Below are 19,443 nucleotides of genomic sequence, written 5' to 3' on the forward strand. Positions count from 1 at the left end.
TTTTTTTTTAGGTTGCTGGACCTACATGATAAAGTGGGAACTTTTTTGAAAACCCAGCTTGAATGGACACTAAACTATGCCAGCCAAGTGCTACCTTCACCAAAACTGGTTCCAAAGCTACTCCATTAATCCTTTCTCATGTGCAGGCACTGATCAAGAAGAAACACCTACAAATACTTTGAAATTAATTAAATTACATTAAATGTGAGCCAGCCATCTAATATGACACCTGCCCAATGCAATTTGGCTGAGAGATACCTAATGAAAACTGGAAACTCGCACCCAGTTATTTGCCAGTATTAGAAGACAAATAACAGCCCTCCTAGGAAAGCACATGGGAAATTTTAAACACTCAAAAGTTATAAGAGGTTTTGTACGTGCTAGAATTACTAGCTAGAATTACTGTATCTGTTAAAAGAGCTCTGCCTTTGATTTACATACCGCATGTGAGATTAAGAAAAATTAGTTCCCTGCGTTACTTTTAAAGGCTTTTGTGAATATAAAACCATGTGAATTTGTGTTGCATGTAAGTAATTTACAGTATTCAAATTTCCTGGCAACTCCTAAAAATGAATTGAATAATCAGGATTTTTTACTTCCTTGGGGGTTTTCTGTCTTCTCCAGAGAGGGCTGAAAGGCCCTGAGAGATCTCATTCTCTGTTCTCTTCCTCCCAATTAATTAGAATAAAATAGAAAAAAAAACCATCACAGAAAAAACCAAACCCCTAATTCTTCACAACATTTTTTTCATTTTCTTCAGGACTGCAATCTGGTTGTAATCACTCTTGCATGCTGTGTGGATCAGGTGTCAATTGTGTGTTTGAAGAACTGGTTTGCACATGCACGTTAATTTTCAAAGGTAATAAGGTCCTATCCCCCCCTGGCAAATCCTGTTTGCCAGTCTGAGGTAAATCTTATACTGAAAGCTTAAAAATACTTCCCAGACTAAGAAAAGGAAAGTGGTGAGAGTTCCCATATAACTGAATAAGAGCCTATTTTACTGTGTGTCCAAGTTTTGTAACTAGAATTTTGAAGTCTAAGGAGAAAAGGGCTCTATCCTGACCTTTTCTCATGGTTCACAACTCCTGGAAGGCTATGAGGAGGAGGTTCACTGCAACTGTAGCGGGCAATAGTTCTTTCTCCTTTATCCAGCTGTTTATATTCATTATGCTTGTAGGAACACTATGTTTTGAGGCTTTTGATCCTGTGGGAAATGTATAGAACTGAACAACATCAAACATTACTGGGGAAAGAATGACGTACTGTCCCATCCAAAGAGACATTTTATATGAGAAGCCAGGCTAAAAGAGCAGGAAGAGATTTGGTACTGATTCATATAGAAGTTGAAAGCAGAGTTAAGAAAGACTGACTTCAAGACCCTCCCTGAATCCTTAGGAAATCTGGATCTAGACGTTCAAATTTGGGCCCTGCCTGATAACAGAAAGCCCCAAACCATGGATCATAACAATCACAAGTGGGGGGAAGTCAAATTTACATTGGCATCTCTTCTCTCTTTAGGAATTGGTGGGGTTTTGTTTTTTGTCTGCTGCTTCATTGGAGCTTGATGAAAACCAGACACAGAAGAGTTACGCTTAACTGAAGACTAAACAAAAAGGCAAGCCAGTGTATTGACTGTATAGTCAATTCATATATGAATATTAAAAGTGTTTTCACTCTTTAGCCCTCTAAATATTCCTGTGTATTGGATATTTAGATACTTTCCAATTCCATAATGGTTTTCTAGTTAAGTGATGTGTAAAAGGATGGAAAACATAGCCCACTTTACTGAAATCAGACCCTGTAAGCACTGAGGAGCTATTTTTAATTCATTCTCAACACATGAAGCCTATGCTGCATGACATTTATGTAACTCTACTTTGTTTAGTTCCACCTCTATCAGAATATAAGTATTTGCTGCTTGCTGAAAGCAGCTCTCTTGCAAAAGCATAAGCTACCTTGAGCACATCATGAAAGCTGTAAAAACTTTCCAGTTGTTTACAAAATTGAGTGATATGACCTCATTTGAAACAATTTAAAGAACTATCTCAATGTAAATTATTTCTTTTTATCAGAATTTGACTCTTTCAGCTCCTCATCAATAAGTTCTTTGGCCTCTATTACAGCTGCCCATGCTGGCATGTTGCTATTTCAGACTGGGAGATCTCATCAGACACACAGTATAACTCAGTTTATTTTTCTTTGTATTAACAGATAGGTAAAAATCATTCCTTTAACTTAGTCAATGCAACACAAGTCCTAGGTATGGATTTTTTGGGGGGGAGTGTCACATAAAAAGGCTTCATCTGAGACAGGGAACCTTGTTAGTTTGGTTCTGTGTACCACAGATCTTTGGGCCACCACTGCTGAACTCATGGTTTGTTTAGTTTCCAGAGAGCCTAAAACCAGCCTGGGATGGGCTGTGCAAACTGTGTTGCAGAAACCACATTAATACTCATTCCCTGGGTCAATCTGATAAATTGAACATGTAAAGTTCCAATGCAATCTGGTAGCCTTCCACTGCCCATCACCCCCCACATATGACAAAGGCAGGATTGCCCACATACCTGTTTTATAGCCAAGGAAATGAGAAATAAAGCCATTTGATACAAGAGACACAAAAAAGCAAACCCTTTGGGCAGCGTGTACTTACCCATCGCTTTCAAGCTCTTTATGAGGGCTGGTTTTACACCTGCAGCAATCAACAGCAATTTACACCCAGTACCTCCTGCCCTTGGCTTATGAACTGTTGCCACACAAGGTAATCAGCACTACCCCAGATCCGTTTTTACAACAGCTGATGGACTTTTCAGCTGACAGCAATCACCTCTGTTGACTCCTTTGCAAATTTTGCTTTGGAAATTCTCCTTGTCAGGCCATGACAGATAAAGCCTCCTGTGGCTGATGGTCTCCAGATAGGATTACCACAGAGGGAATTTCACAGTCACGCTAGATTCCAACATTTTCTTCCTCTCTTCTGGCTAAGAATTCAATTTTCTTTTATATGAAAAAATATTGCCAGCCTATCTTTCTCATCTAAGCAGAAGGCCACTTCACTTAGAATAGCTTTGCTTCTAGCCCTTCCCCTAAATGTAGTGCTCTTTGCAATGAACTTTGCAGTTTCTTTCCAAGTTGCAGAATGTCCTCCATTTTCACTGGCTTGCCGTGATTAGACCTTCATACTGCTGACTGATTCCCTCTGTGGTTCTTTTCCATGCCAGTCAGTAAGGTGGCAATTTTAATAACGCAGTTCTTGGATGTAATATTATTCACGGGCCTGCATCAACTTCTATTGCTGCACTCCTGAAATTACCCACTTCAGCTATACCTACTAAATTCCCATGAAGTTTAAGAGCTCTCCATATGTTATGCCCCTAACCTGGAGCAACATCACATTGCTTTTCTAAGCAGCTTCTACTCCAGTTCATCTCAAAATTCAAACAAAATGTTTCTTGAAATGCATTTTACTTTTCAGCTATGTGATGCTGATGATATGGGCAGGCAGCAGTTGAATTTTTTGTTTAGAGGCAGTGTTCACCTGCAAGTAGAGTCAGGCTTACTTCTGAGATTTGAGCAGTACAAGGAAATCTTTTCATGAGACTGATCTGAATTTTGATTCTCTAATAAAAGCTGGAACAGAGACAAAATTGGTTTGATTTGATTTACAGTCTCTGAACCATGCTGCAAATGTAGCCCTCCTTTTCTGCTCTCAAACCAGTTCCAATTTATTTCTGTGTGCTATGTATGCAGATACATTTACTGAATAGTTTATCAAATGATTTTCAGGTTAGGCTTGCTGCTTGGACTTATTTTACACAAATTGATCACCAGCTACTGGTTTGTTAACCTGTTTAGTATACACACAGCATGGAGGAAGATAACCTAAAACACAGTACTTATTTCTGCTCCAGGGCCTCACAGAAGATATTGTACTGTCAGAAGAAAAATGTAGAGTTAACACTGAAATCCAAAAAGATAATTCCTGATAATAATCAAGGAGTCATAGCTGAGTTTGTGAAGCTTGCCTCAGTTACCCACGCACAGCAGATTTTATATTATGAACTAAGAAAGATGACTGAAATCAAAATCAGGAGTAAGGGTTATGGGCACTGTGACAGAACAGTCTGTTCCTCTGAGGAACTCAGCATCTCGATTTGCAAAATGCTGGACATGAACAAGCAGACATGTATGACAACTTGATTTGTGAAGGTGGGCCCCAAGTACCAGGAGAGACCAAGTCCCTCTCAGCATCTGCCACAGAGGCACTCACAATTGTGGTGGCTGCTCAGTAAAGTACTGCTAAAATCCAAAAGGCAAAAGGCACAAGCCAGCCCCGGGCAGAGGTCTCTTTACAGGACACTACCAACCCTGAGACAGCTTCTGAGAGGAAAAGAACTATCCTTCTGAAAGCTGTTAACCTAAGGACACTATTTTAATTACTCAAATTGTAAGAAATACAGAAGGTAAAATACTACAGAGGGGACTCAAAAATATCCGGTTACAATTCTGGAATATACAGTAAGGAACATTATAATAATAAGCTCTGAGGAGATACAAGGAAAACTATTACAGCTCCAGGAAAGACACATAAAGATGAGCATAACAATACACCTGCCTGAGAGAGAAAAAAGGAAGAAGGTACATAATTTAGAGCACTAGTGTTGCTGCCTTTAAGACAGATATATCATGAAGAGTATTGCAGTTATCTAGTTCTGGCAGAGACATAATGGCAATCATTAGTTACCTAGCTGTGAGGAGGACATGTAATGTGTAGTATTAGTGTTACCTGTCCCTAAAAGACAGCAAGAAAGAGGGGGAGAAAGAGATGATGAGAAACCTGGACAGTTACCTGGCTCTGGAAGGCAGAAATTATGGGAAGATTTGCTGCTGCCCATAGCTGTGCTTTACAGCTACTAATGCATGGAGGCAGGGCTGGGAAGAAAGGAAAGCAGCCTGAGTTATACCAGGGTTGTCTGGTACAAGGCCAGACTTCCAGCTGGCCTCAGCTGATAAAACTTATTTCCACTGGCTGCAGCTGCACTGACTTTGGGTTTGTGGGAAAGGAGAGGATGGGGAGGTAGCAGCTGCTTCATGAGACACAAGCACCACAGCCTTCCTAGAGCCAGTACAGACCATGCAAGGTGTCCTAGGTTGGCAGGTCACTGCCAGGGACCTCCCCTTGGCTCCCCAGCTGCAGCAACCTCCACGCAGGCATCACCTCTCCATGCACTCCCAGGAACAGGCAGGAAGCCCTGGGCAAGAGTGAAGGTCAAGAGAAAGAGATGGCCAAAAAAAGGAGCTGTAAAGGATGGAAACATAGGTTTTTGAGAGCTCTGGGACACGTGATGTAGAGATGCAGTATATTTACATTTCTGCAGAGAAAAAAAATGCTTGCAACTTTCTGTAGCTGTCATGAGTGGAGTGGAAGGTTTAGACAAAATTGATTAAAAAAGCCCTACTGCTGACTCACAAGGTGCAGAAAGGACTTCCATGCTTTTTAAACCCCTTCTCAGAGAGGAGTCTGGGTGCAGCTGAATCCAATCTTAGCCTCAGATTATGTCAGTGGTTTAAATTTAAGGAAGTACAGAGGTGTGACTGAACCACCTTTGTCCTACAGGTTTTAATGACTGGCAAAATGAGAATGTTTATATAAAATGAATCATTTATTATTAAAAATGCTCAGACAAAAGATCTTAATTGTAATTATTTACTACAGAATATAAACGCTAAAACTACTAGTAGTATAGTATAAGATGGGATAGTGTGCTATATTGAAGCAGTTATTGAAACAATTATATTAAAGCTAGCAAAAATGAAATAATTCTTAAGTAGAGACTGATGTAACTCATGCAGACCAACGCTTCCGGGGAGATCTCTTTCTCTCAACCTCGAGAAGTATCCTTGGAGGGTGTCCCCAGCCAAGGGAGGAATCTCCACACATACACCCCAAGAAGGGTTATGTCAGAAGAGCCTGACTGCATGAGAGGGGACTGGACTTTTATAGTATAAAGTGATTGACTGCTAGTCACATATTTACAGGTCAACTATTAGCTTAACTGTCAAATCCTGTTTCAAAAGCAGGATGTGTGCTCAAAGTCTGTTGAATCAGGATGGTTTTAGCATAATTAACACCAAGACAACAACCTGGCTCCAGCAGTTGATCTTGCATGATAGCTTGATAGCTTGCATTGTATGCATTCTGACTGAATTTTAGGTCTTAGCAGCATGGGCTAACCCTGCCACAGTAGCCTTCAGTGTCTATCCCTTCCCTGGCTGAATTATGCCTTCCTACCTTCTCTGAAGGGACAACTGGGGAAAAAAAAAAAATCTTTCTTTTTCTTTTTTTTAAACTTTATCACAAGAAATAATCATGGCACAGATGCTAAGTGGCCTACCTCTCCAATTTCTACAGCACTCCTCCACATCGTCCTAGCACTCAGGCTTTGAATGTCTTCCTAGAGTGTAATACTGACAACACTTGAGACAAGGTCCAGTGAAGTGTTTCATTTTAGCTCACTCAGTTTTCAATCAGATCCCTGATGAAATTCCAGGTGAAGGAATGCATGAGAAACTCCACTGCGATTCAAATTAATCCTTTTATTCCTGTTTTGACCACTATTTGCTGTCTATCAGGTGGAAAGATATGAAGTTCAGATAAAACTGTTGAATCCTGAGGTGATTAATTTTTAATACTGAAGAAGAAAAACAATTCAGAAAGCAAGGAAGGAAGCATTGAATGGGAAGGGAACACTTGTCTTCTTAACTCCTGTGTTCATAATAATTGCACCCCTTCCTCTTACAGCTCATCTTTGAAACTCAGGTCTTCCCACACAGCACCTTGAGACTTCCAGGCAGAAGCCATCAGCCTACAAACACCCTCCAGTAATGCCCTTTTCAGCACTTACACTGGGCATTATTAAATTATGCTTCTATCACCAGAGTGCAACTACTCATTAATATAGCAAAGATCAGAGCCATAAATTGGATCCCAGCATATACACAATCTTTGAACCCTGTGTTCTTTCCTCTGAGGCACAAATTAAGACAATGAATTGCTTTTATACCTCCAGTGTGGACACATTCCACTGAACAGGGGAAAGCTCCTTGTGATGAGAGCCACTCTCTTCTCTTTGAGGAGGGCAGCTGGATGCAAGAAACCAGGTTAATTTGTAAATTACCTCAATTTTCACTCAGAAGTCTGGAAGCAAGAAAAGATCACTAATCTTTCTTTTAATATGTTTTTCCTGTGAGTCCTCATATTGAACTGAACTGGAAAGGATGACTTGCTGAAATGGGTTCTGATCTTCAGACACTGCCCCATGCTCTTAAAAACCTCTCTTGGGGACATTTTGAGAGTTAGAGACCCTGGGACATGCAGATCCTCAAACTCTCATCTTGGACACTGAATTCCTGTCCTTAATGCTATTTTACACTCTTTGCCAGGCAATAGAATCTTTATCTTTAACCATGTCTAAACTGCTATCCTCACCCATGTCTTTAGATCCCCCATTATTATTATCAACACTTTGGGCACGTTACAGCTCTAATTTTTCTCTTTTGCTGTCCTTTTTAACCAATATACTTGGCAAGATTATAGGATTTCCACAGAATATTTGGATATGTCAGCATTTGTTTTCTTTCCAATACAGACTGACAACAAATACATCCAAAGATTTTGAGTTTCAGAATGCCATGGTTCTCTTTCACTTTCATATTTATATGTGCATTCTACAAAATATACATGGCCATTACTGGCATGTTTCAGTGGAATAAAACGTTATACTATTTATATAATTCCTTTTAAAACACTTCTGGGCAGCTACTACTAAAACATTTCAATCATCACTAAATTTCAATTCTCTGCTGAGAGCTGAAAATAAAAATACCTCAATTCTATTACATTATGACACGAAATAATGTAAAACTATCTCAAAAATATATAATAGATAAATTCAAGACAAACTGCTAAGCTATCTAGTTCTGGTTCCAAACTCAGCTCAGCAAAAGCTCTGTAAAGCTCTACTTGTACATTTTTTTCAATTTATAACAGCCTGAGTAAAGCCAGCGAGCCAAGCCCATGCTCAGCTCACAGTGCTGAGCATTCCTGCCACTATGAACATGAGCTATGTAATATCACCTGCTGGGGTTTTTTTCTGGATTGATGTCTGACTCTAGAATAGCATGTGAAGTCCAGAAATGAGAGGGATCATCTTCCTCCCCTCTTCCTCCAAGTAAAGGGAAAAACCCATCACTCTTTTTCGGTGCTTGTCACCTCCCAGCCCTCATTTTAACATTTGCTGCAAATCTTTGTGCATGGGTCCTGCAGGAATACCAGGAAGCACTGACACTTCATTGGGAAAGAAACTACTGGTTCTGATCACTTAACATTCATACTTTTTTAGCTCAGTGGCATGAGAGGCTGCTAAAGGTTTTGTGGTTTCCCTCTAACCACTTCTTCACTTCTTTTGCACCAAAAGGGATAAAAAGGTCTTAGTTCAATGTAAAACATTTGACTGCAAGGGAAGAAAAATCCCACCAGTTTCTTTACAGTTCACTCCAGGAAGAGCTGTACTACCCTGTATTGATCAAGCAATTATCTGCTCACTCATACATAGAGGAGATTTAAAAAATAGAGGGGAGCCTGAATGACCTTGTAGAAGAAGAGAAAAAAAAGAAAACTTCAGGTACTTTTTGCAGTTTTGAAGTATAAGAACAGCCTCAGCTCTGGAGGCAACTGTATTAATCCATTCCTAAATGTTCCCTTTGCATCTTTGTTTTCATTTATTTCCTCTTTGGTACCAGCATTAGCAATACTGAAAAGTAGTGCATGACAACAAAATCAAATGAGATATTAGGCACAATGGCTAATTTGTACTCTGTAAATCTCCCCTACAAATGCTATTAGCTCTTCTTCCTGCTTTACTGATGCTTTTTTTTTCTTTGAGAGCACAGTAAGTCCTTACAGTCAAAGAAACTCCCCAGTTTCTTCACGTCCCACTGTGACTGTCATGCCTGAAGCCCCAACAGTCTCCACATGGGCAGATCCAGCAAGGAAGGCCAGGGATATATTGTTTTGCAGTTTTCCTAAGGGTGCACTTTCAGGAAGAGCACTAATCTTCCTTTTGAAAAGTCTTTGAAATCACTTGAAAGAAAGCAACAAAAGGAAAACTCCTGAAAAAAAAAGCTATGTGACTTTCTGCACACCACAGTTCCTTCAGAGTGGGTTTAACTATCAGTTTAATTACTTCTGCTTCCAACTTTTTTTTTCATTTTTATATAGGTTGCTCTGGAAATTTATGCATATTAGGAATGCTTCCTCAGTGAGCTACCTGAATAAAGATTCAAATAATAATACTGCAAACCTGTGAACATTTCACTGCTAACCTCATCACAGAGTGCATTCAGCACACTAACAACTTTTATTGTTAATGACTTAAAACCATAAATCCTTTGGATTTCAGGTTTCAGGTGTATTTTTGTAGAAAAAACTCAAAGAGAAATACAGGAATAAAGTCAAAGTGTAAGTTCAAGAATTAACCTCTGTGTAAATTCACACACCTTCATGCTCAATAAATCAAGCTTTACTGTGCCAAGATCTAAAGAAGATCTAATTATAACTGACTGACTTTCACCTCTTGCCCAAAAGGAGCAGGGGTGACTCCTGACAACCCCAGTCCATGCAGGGTGAGGATGTACAAACCAGGACATGCTTCTCACCTCCACTTTGCCAGGCATACCTGCACCCAGGCATGGCCTGTGTGTGCAGTAAGCCAAGCTGCTCTGTGCCTGCAGAGCTGTGCATGGCACACCGTTGGCAGCACCGCTGCAGATTTTTCCCATACAGTAATTTCAAGCATAGCAAGGAAGAGAATCCTTTAGGGAATGCATGCCTGTTTCCTGGGCAGTTCAGATCTTGCGTATCCCTGTCATTTAGATGAAAATGTTGAAGAGAACATGTTTGCAATAAAAAGGGGACTGGCTTACTTTTTCAATTTCTCTATTTGTTTGGTTTTTTTAAACTTTGCTTGACTGACTCAGTTGTAACACCAACACAGAATTCTGGGTTGGTAGATTATTCCACATTATAGCAATTATTTAAAAAAAAAAATCTAAGTTTAGTCTAGTCTCTGTTAAAGATCAAGGCAAAATTCTAAGGGAGTAAGTGACACATTTTTCCTTGTATCCTTAAGTTGAGGTCTCTCTGCAGCAGCTCCTATGGTGGTGTGACAGAGAAGTGGTACCTCAACCCACCTGTTCCACTGTGCTCCTATGCAAGTGGAGCACCTATTTATGGACAGGGAGAGCCCAGGGTGATATATTGCTGCCCTCTGAAACCAATGGCACCACACACTAGCTGGAGATTGCCCCTGTGAATCCAGCAGACATGCAGGTAGAGTTTTTTCATGGGAAAGGGTAAAGAGGGGGACTGTTTCAGAGCCTCCAGAAGGCAATCACCAGTAAGAAGGAAGAAAGGATGGAAAGGGGATGGAGTTTAGGACCAACCCAGGTTAAGAGTCCTGTAGCAGGCCGGGCAGGTGCCAGGATTTAATCTACTAGGAACTGGATATTCTCACCCCTGAACTACATGTTGCCCATCAGATGGACAGAAAAACTTGTGTTGAAGGGCACTTTCTCCATGCAAATATCCATCATAACTAAAACCACAGTTTTTACAAAGGAAGCGTCAGTTTGTTTTGCTGTTAGTCACAACGAAGCTCAAGGAAAGGCAATCATTTCAAATCAACCCACTCTTTGGTGCCAACAGAAGCAGAGGATTCCCAGAGGCACGAGACATGGGCAGGGTGTTCTTGGTTTCATCAGGCTACACAGTTCATGGCTTATGCCATGCTGACATTGGGTCTGCAATGTTAAAGCAGTGATGATCAGTCCTCAGAGAGGTCTCATTACCTACTTGTTCCTCCTTGTGGAAAGCTGTAGGTTCTAACACCTTATCATCTCTTGGAAATGCCCACAGTTTTTGTTCTTCAAATTTCTGCTTCAAGCACATGGTTTCCATCATCAGGTTTTGCCAACAGATATTTCAAAGGTTCCTAATACAAGATGAAGTGATTTGGAATAAAAGTGCACAGTCAGCATGCCAAAAATACCCCATTTCATAAACGTAAGGTAGAAATGCAACCTGCATCACCTATGAAAAAATGAGTTTGATTTTCTAGTTGCTTTTAACCCTTTTAAATACACCATACCCCAAAATATTATTTTATTCATTGCACAGACACGAGATAATATGAAATTTCATGGTTCATTGACACAAGAACTGAAGGCCCTTTCATGGGATGCCATCTGAGAGGCTGTTTGCTGCAGATATGTTTTTCTTAACCACCCTCTTCTGCTAACCGGAGTCATATAGAGTGGAAAAAACAAGGAAGATCTATAGGGCTATAATATAATAAGACTTTTTGTTGCCTGTGCATCTTTAAATCCCAAAGAACTCTGCTGGAGTACATGGACTGCAACTGTAACACAGTCACACAGTGCTCGAGCAGTTCCTTAATAAATAGTTTAGGAAGGAGTAATACATGCTTATTAGATGTTTTAATAAATGTTTAATCAATTCTTATAGATCGGGATATCACTTAAAACCCTTTCATTCTCAGAGGTGTTGAACAGAGGGCAAGAAGGAACAGTGTATCAGAAATACTGGTTTTCAGTGACAATTTCACATCCTCCCCCAGGCTGCTCACCACAGTCACTGTCTCCCCAGCCAATATTATGTTGCCTTTGGAAGCTCAAAGGAACACTGAAATCCTGATACACCTCCTGCATGCTCATCCTTGCAGTCCTGGGGGTGCAATTCTTATGTAAAAGGTGCAATTTCTTATATAAAAAGCACAGCGTTAGTCTTGGACCTGTTTACGGTACCATTTCACTTGGGCTAAGTAGTCCCTTACTACTCAATTCTGTGGCCAGTTTTGTCCATCATTCCCCACCAGAGGTTTGCAGGAGAGACTGTATCACAGGAAATGAATGTATTCACTCCCTGATATTTGGCCTTTATTTAACCATATTCACACTGAACCAAAGTTGCCTGATAAAGAAATGGGTATCTTGCAGGCCACGCAAATTCAAACCATAGGTAGTACACTTAGCTGGAAAAGACAATGCCATTGTTTGTATGGGTCATTTTCTGTTGGACACACAGGCAATTCCAGGCTGATTTGCACAGCATGCAGCAATGCACTCACCAAAACTCAGTGAGGCAAGCACAGAAAGACAGATGGCTGCAGAATAAAACCTGACCTGTGCTGAATATACAGCATTGGGTTATATACTTGAGCATCTCACAAATCCCTTTCACAGATTAAAATTACTGGTTACCTTTGCATCTCCCTCCCTAGCATTTCTTGTAAATTTTCACGTCTTATTTGAACTTTGTGCTTTGTACTCCTGCCCCTTTTGTGCAATCTCCTCCTCCTTTCCAGGCCTGCTGATGTGGTATGAATGCCTTCAGCTCAGAGGAGGAAGGTCAGGCTGAGGAAGTTGCTTTGCTGTGGCAGCAGAGGTTCAGCACATACCAATTTGCTTTTTGAATGAGCTCTCAGTGTAACCACTACTCTTTTTGTTTTAAAATTTGATTCCATCTTGCAACAAATGACGATCCTTCATGCAGGAGCTTCCCTTTGGCTGATCCCTGCTAATGCATTTAGTCCGTGTCTTGTTGCAAGTATCAGGAGGTCTTAATGTCTGTAATGCATTTATTTTTTAAGTGCTCCATGGAAGTGGGAGCAGAGTTATCTCACAGGGAGAGGTGGGGTTACTTAATGCCCAAATTACTGCTGCCTGCATTTCTTTGACTGTTTGGATCCACATGACTTGCCCCAGGTCAAACACAAGGTTTATGCTTATGGGAAGAGTATTATCTGGTCATCCAGGCTGTATACCCGAACCACTAATGGTCTGTTATCTTCTTAGTCCAGGCTTTCTAGTCTCAGTTTTTGAACTCCTTGTGGCAGAGATTTCTCCTATGCCAGGAAAGCATTTTAGCTTTTCCCACAAACAAACCTCATGCCTGTTAAACAGCTGTACTACTACAGCACAATGAGACAGAGAAAGGCTTAGGGATGAGTTTGGCAAAGAACACAGGCCTGAAAGAAGGTAGGAAATAGGTTGAAAAAATATGAAGGACATGAAAACTTCGGAGAAACTCACTCTAATTCCTAGGAAATTTCCCATTTTTGGGGTATTTAAAAACAAAGCAGCTTGGAAGCACGTGCTATGTTAGTCAAATAATATTAGTTAAAAAATAAGGTTCTCATTTTCCATGCCAACAAATGCAAGTTATTTCATTAGCAAGACTCCTCAGTTTTCAGCACAGACATTCAAAGCTGCCAGAAAGAGTCTGTCCTGCTCTCCCAGTTCCCTTTAAAATTTACAGAACATGGCCATCTGAGTCCTCAGCAGGCTTTGAGCCTTTCAGAGAGTGAAAAAATCCACACTTGCCTTTGAGGCAGCACTTTGCAGTGTCCCAGAGAGATGATTTCCCAGCCCTAAAGCAAATGAGGCCCCCAGCAATTAGCGGCAGACATCCGCTCCGCCATGCAAGGGGAGACAACAGTCCTGGCAGCAGATGGGACAAACAGAAACACTGATGCAACCCCAGGGAATGAGATCCCTGAGAGGACTGCCTGCATCTCAGTTCCCCTGTTAAGACATTTGTTAATGAAGGAGCTGGATTATGTTTTGCCACATCTTGGCCAGCGGTGTGGGCTGGATTGCCACAGACTAAGGAGACAGATGGAGAGCAAAAGGGCCTTCTCCAAATACTTTCTCTCCAATGAAGTGAGCTAGCCACTGGGTTTCTTTGGGAATTGAAACAGTGTTACCACTCTGGAATAGGCAAATAAACAAATCAAAAAGGCAGTGATATATTATTTTAAATCCTACTATATATAAGAAACTAAATTCAGACATTCTAGAAAGGATTACATAAATCCTGGTAACTGTCATGGCAACATCCAACATTTCACTAGACACCTTTAGCATCCTAAACAAAATCCATACAGTGGATAAAAGTGATTTTTCCTTGGCTGTTTGTCATTTGCAGTCAGTGTCTCCTGCTGTATGATAATCCACACCAGGTTTGTTTTTTTTTTTATTGCAGCATCAAACATGACCATTTCACAATTGGCCCTGACTGATCAGCCTCTGATTTGGACTCAAGACTCCAGTGAGTCATGGCAGAGAGAGGTGCAGTGCTGAGAAGCATGTTATGTGTTACAGGTAGCTGCCAACCAGCTTTCAAAGCTCAGGGCAGGAGGTGACTTCTCAAATGTGGAACACATCATATTGCCCAAAGTTCCATCAAAGCTAAACCAAGCTGTAAAATGGGGGCACCACATGTGACCCTATGCTGAGCAATCATGTCAGAGGTGTTGGGGCTCAGTATTTGCTGCCTTCAGCTCCATGATTTTTGGTAGGCAGCCTGAGCTTACCTGTCACATGGTGAGGACTGACCACTGTGAGCCTACCAAGGGGGTACTTTGGGCCAACAGCACTTGCTGATGGAAAGAAGAAAACAAGCAGTAAACTAGTCTGATTGGACCCTCTACCTGGAACGAGAAGAGAAATGACCATCCTAAAACATGATTATATTGCTAGAACTCTGCCCATGGTGTTTTTAGTATTACAAGCATCTGGCGAAACACTTTGTGGTATCTTCCTGCAGACAGGCCTCTAAGTTAAAGCAATGTGCTTCCTAAAAACTCTGGTGGGAACTACCTTCACCCAGGCTGAGTTCAGCTTTTAATGTGTTTTGGAAAAGGATTTGAACTCATAAATCTGTAGGAACCACAAGAATCATTGTAAAACAGCATGGAATTGAATGGGATTGATCTGGGGAAGTAAGCTGCCGTTAACACTGATGTGCTGGGGCTGTTTTAATTACTGACCAAGTCTATAAAACACTGAATTTCAAGGGAGTACAGACTGTAAGTAGGCCACGTTGTAGACTCAAGCCTGCAGCCTCTTGTTTTTGCTTGAGAAGAAGTACTTTTCTCACATGCAGTAGCACTGCAAGTGTTGGTTTTCAACTTATACAGAGTGAAACAGGAGGTAGGGAGAGGCTACTTCTAAGAATGCCACAAAAAACCAGGGTGTAACTCTCAGGGAACGTGTCAGAAATCTGGACAATTTTCTAAAAACAGAAAAAAACCCAATTTTTAATATTTTGGTTTTCTAAAAACAGAAGATAGGTGTCAAACTCTGACACTTTGGCTACAGCTGGGATTAGTGACGGACATTCTCTGCCATGCAGCTGCTTTCTAGAAGCCCCTGGGCCCTCCCATCCCCTCCCAAACCCTCATACTTCCAGGGAGGAGAGGATGACAGTGTCTCTCGCCTCAGTACCTAACTCCCAGGCAGTGCAGCACGTTTGGCCTGAGGAAGGCTTTTTGGATGACACATAACCCCACACACTGGGAGAGAGCATCAGTAGACGAGGCACTTCTGACCCCTAATCTGCATTAGTCTGCAAACAAGGCACCTGCAGGGTCTAAGCACCCTGCAGGGATACCTGCCCCAGGGCCCAGGGAGGGACCTGTCACCTATCACCAGTGAGGCTGGATGCCACTGCCTGGGATATGCCAGCAGGCTGTCCCCTCTCTCAGTTCCTATACACGTGGGCACAGCACACACCACCTCTGCCCTGCCTTCCTCTGGGCACCCACCAGCTCCAGAGCCCACCTTCTTTTAGATCTGTCTATTATATATCTGGACCTGCAATTGCCATCAGAAAGAGAATCAAGCCCTGTACAGCACAACTCCTGTGTCTGTGATGAATGCTGAGTGTGGGTTTAAGTCTTATTGCTTGTACAGGGTGGTTTGCTAAAAAAGGAGGGCTAAGACTCCTTAATTATGATCCGAGGCCATGTACACATTGATGGTTAAGCTCCACCAAAATGTCTCAGCATATGATCTCTGTCCTCTGCACAATTCAGTGATGGCCCTTGTCCAAAGAGCTGTACAACTGGAGAGAAATATGGAGGGGGGAGAATGTTACAGCCCAAAAAAACCCAAACAAAACAAACAAACAACTTACCCAGTAGAGAAAACAGAATTATCTTCATCATTACTTTGCTGATACCAGCAGATGCAGAACCTATTGCTTCTGCCACATCAAGCCTGTGCTGTCCTCAGTAGGGTTTCTAAGACAAAATCCTCGCTTTTGATGTCTGCTATTATCACCCAACAGATCAAATGACAGAGGAATGAAGAATACTAAACATCACTAAGCAATCAAGAAAATACATAGAAAAAACAGGACAGACTGATAGCAAGCTTTTTAGCCAGTTATTTACCAGAAGAAAGAAAAATGATAACAGCTGCCTGCTCTTTAGCTGTAATATAAATAAGGAGAGGAAAGTGGTTTCACTATGCTTCTTGAAGAGAACCACTACCAGGAGCAATGCCCTTTGGCTGCTTCCTTCTCAGGGGCAGGACCCAATGCTACAGCTTCAGCCCTCTGCCCTGCTGAGGTAACCCAGGGGCTCTGCACAGAGATTTATCTTCTCCTTTTTACAGGGATCAGCCTAAACCCACTGATTTCTTTTGTTTCATCTGGCAAAAATTGATTGGCTTTAGTCAAACGAGTAATCCCAGTGTTTGTAACTTACTGCGGCATGCAGCAGAGCGGTAAAGCACATTGATCACAAAGCTGGCAAGTTCACAAGAGAGGACAGAATCCTTATGAATCCTTTTTTTTTTTACAACCTTTCAGTAGTAAACCCTTCCCACCAAACTTACAAACTATGCCTGGTATTGTACATGCAGACAACAGAAATACAAACTGCACTGGAAATGCTTCAGACAGGCAGAACCCTGCACACTTCTTTTCAAGCTTTATACCATAAAGAAGGGCTACCAGAGTCTGCAAAGGCCATTTCCTCAGCTGCATGCTTTCTATGGACACTGATTTTTTTTCTCCTGTTATAATGCAACAGGTTCTGAAAAAATTCAGACTCAATTTCGCAGAAGTGCAGCTCTGCTACACAGGAGAGTGTAGTGAGCAGCTCCATAGTAGGAAGGAGCCTGTGCAGAGAAGGTTTGGATCCTAATGGAGATTATTCCTCTCCTATTCTTCATCTCCCTAACAACTGCATCTTTCACAGTACCTAAGGACTTCACTTACTGAATCTTTTTTAAAGGTGGCCTAAAGGACTACCACTCTCGCTAAATTAACGACAGAAGGACCTTTAAGGAAGTTGCAACAGGAGAGGAAGACCATGGCAACTAGGGTTTGTAGGAACAGGCTCAGTCCATGAATATTAGTAACAGGATGAATATGATGTCATGGCTAATAACCCCAACTGATTTGTTAAAGCACCCAAAGATCCTTAGAAAAAAAAAAAGGCAAAAGCAGGAGGTGATTTTGAGACAGTGGGCAATCTCTCTCTAAAGGGTTCACGAATGACTAAGGGACTTTGCAGACAACTAAGTTGTCAGGGGTGACAGCGGGTCTGTCAGCACCTTGGCACATACTGACGAAGCAATAGATGTTGACCAGATCAAAGTATACCCCTGAGATGGACTGAAAGAGAGGACTGAAAATGGAGGCCCTGATCCTGACAACATACTGATGCATCCTGAAGAAGCCGTCCCATGGGAACAGAGAACACTGTCTCATGAAAACAGGAGCACTGTCTCATGAGAACAAGGACCTGTTTTGAACGAGAGTGGTTGGGAAAAACATGAACATGAGAGAAAAATAAGAGCAGGTGCTCGGGACTGTTGTGGGAAAGAACTGGGCTGTTCTGAGAAAGAGCAAAGTTGTCGTGAGAAAGTAGAGTTTAGAAAATGCACCTATTAGCTGTAAGAATTCTGGTGTGAAAGTTTGAACTGTCCTATCCGTGTGCATTACGTGTGTTCAAAAACTGTACTTAAGGGGCTGCGCAGCAGCCCCGTGGTCCCTGCTTTTTTCTTGGAATAAACTTTGCTGGAACCTTTTTTTGTGTCGCTTTGGCCGTTCCGACATTATCAGCGACACTAAGTCCTGTGGGAGACTAAACAGACAGGTTTAGGGACCCAACAACTATTGATTAAAATGTGGCCCTTCCCGCAGTCATTACTGATAACCCTCTGAGAGATCTTTATAAAAAGTACCTACATTTTCACAAAGTGTCATGTAAGGAGAAACACTATCTTTTGATGTGATCCCATTTAGCCCATATTGGGCCAGACTACACACCTGCAGGCTTTGATGAACAGGATTTCTTCCATCAAACACCTTAAAAATCACCTATCATTTACCTACCATGTGCTAGATTTGACAATCTTTTTTGTTCTTTTTCTTTTATCACTCAGAGAGAGATTTGAAGTTTGTGCTTCGCAACAAGTTACAGATTTGCAGCAAAGTGGTGTTTGAGAGGTGTATTTGTGAAGGCTGTATTCAAAAATCAAATGCCTATGACTCATTACATTTGTTCTGTCTAAGTCTTTAGAGATGCTGGATTCTTAATAACACTTTTGCATGTTTCCCATTCCAATAACAGACTTAAACAACTCTGACAACTAGATGGTGATGACAGCATTTAGTGAGTGGAAAGCTGTGTTAATTTTTCAATCCACAATACACAGACATGAGATATGCAGAATCTGAACTGCTGTTTTTCTGCATAAAAATGCACAAGAGCCACAAATTGCACCAATCAGCAGTTACTGAGTCTGGAGAATCAGCAGTCAGAGGTAAAAAAACAGAGCACTGACTGCAATATCATTAAAGTTAGAGGTTGCTTAAGCAACCAAATCATAACAAAATTTTACTCCTTCACCTTTTTTTCAGATGTTTTGAGACCCTCACTTAAGAAGCTTTTAAACAGGGAAAGGTTTTAAAGTAGTAAAGCTGAGAGGACAGAGGGAGGGCATTTTTAAAAATTTAGGCCCTTGATGTTTGCTTTATTACAGCACTCATGGTAGGGCACCAACAGAGCTTTCTTGGGAAAACCATAGGTCTGAACACCCGAAAATACTCAAAATTTTGCTTTTAATTCATATCTGAACTTATAGGCTAAGCCTGACCTCATTTAAGCCAGTTTCATATATTTTTTTATTATCAGTACTGTCTTTCTTCCAGCTAGTAGCAGACACAGTTCCCAGAACAGAAATACAGCAGGGCAGCCTTCATGCAGACATGAAGGTGTCACATGAATATATCAACTCATACAGTTTCAACTGCATGCAAGCAAATCTTTTATTGAAGAAAATTCAGTCCACACCCATTCTTGGCTCTCCTGAGGATAATTTCTTCTTAAAAACAAACTATATCCAGAACAGCAAGCACACCCCCTGCTCACAGAGGCCCCTGTCTCCCAAAGCTGTAACCCAAAGCCAACAACCCAACAGTCACAGCTTGCTCGCACACACAGAAAACCAAATTTAAAAACAAAGCATAAACATCAGTTGGTGACATACACCCAGCAGTAATCCTCCTAT

General features: G+C 41.3%; 1 protein-coding gene across 1 annotated transcript in view; it reads right to left on the reverse strand.

Annotated features, from left to right (window-relative positions):
• The window catches only part of LOC113995499, a 64,836-nt gene that overhangs the window by 40,001 nt on the left and 5,392 nt on the right, over positions 1-19,443 (reverse strand). The window lies entirely within an intron of this gene.

The sequence above is a fragment of the Pipra filicauda genome, unplaced genomic scaffold (assembly GCF_003945595.2).
Source record: "Pipra filicauda isolate LSUMZ 115617 unplaced genomic scaffold, ASM394559v2 scaffold21_size4447388_pilon, whole genome shotgun sequence".
NCBI lineage: Eukaryota > Metazoa > Chordata > Aves > Passeriformes > Pipridae > Pipra > Pipra filicauda.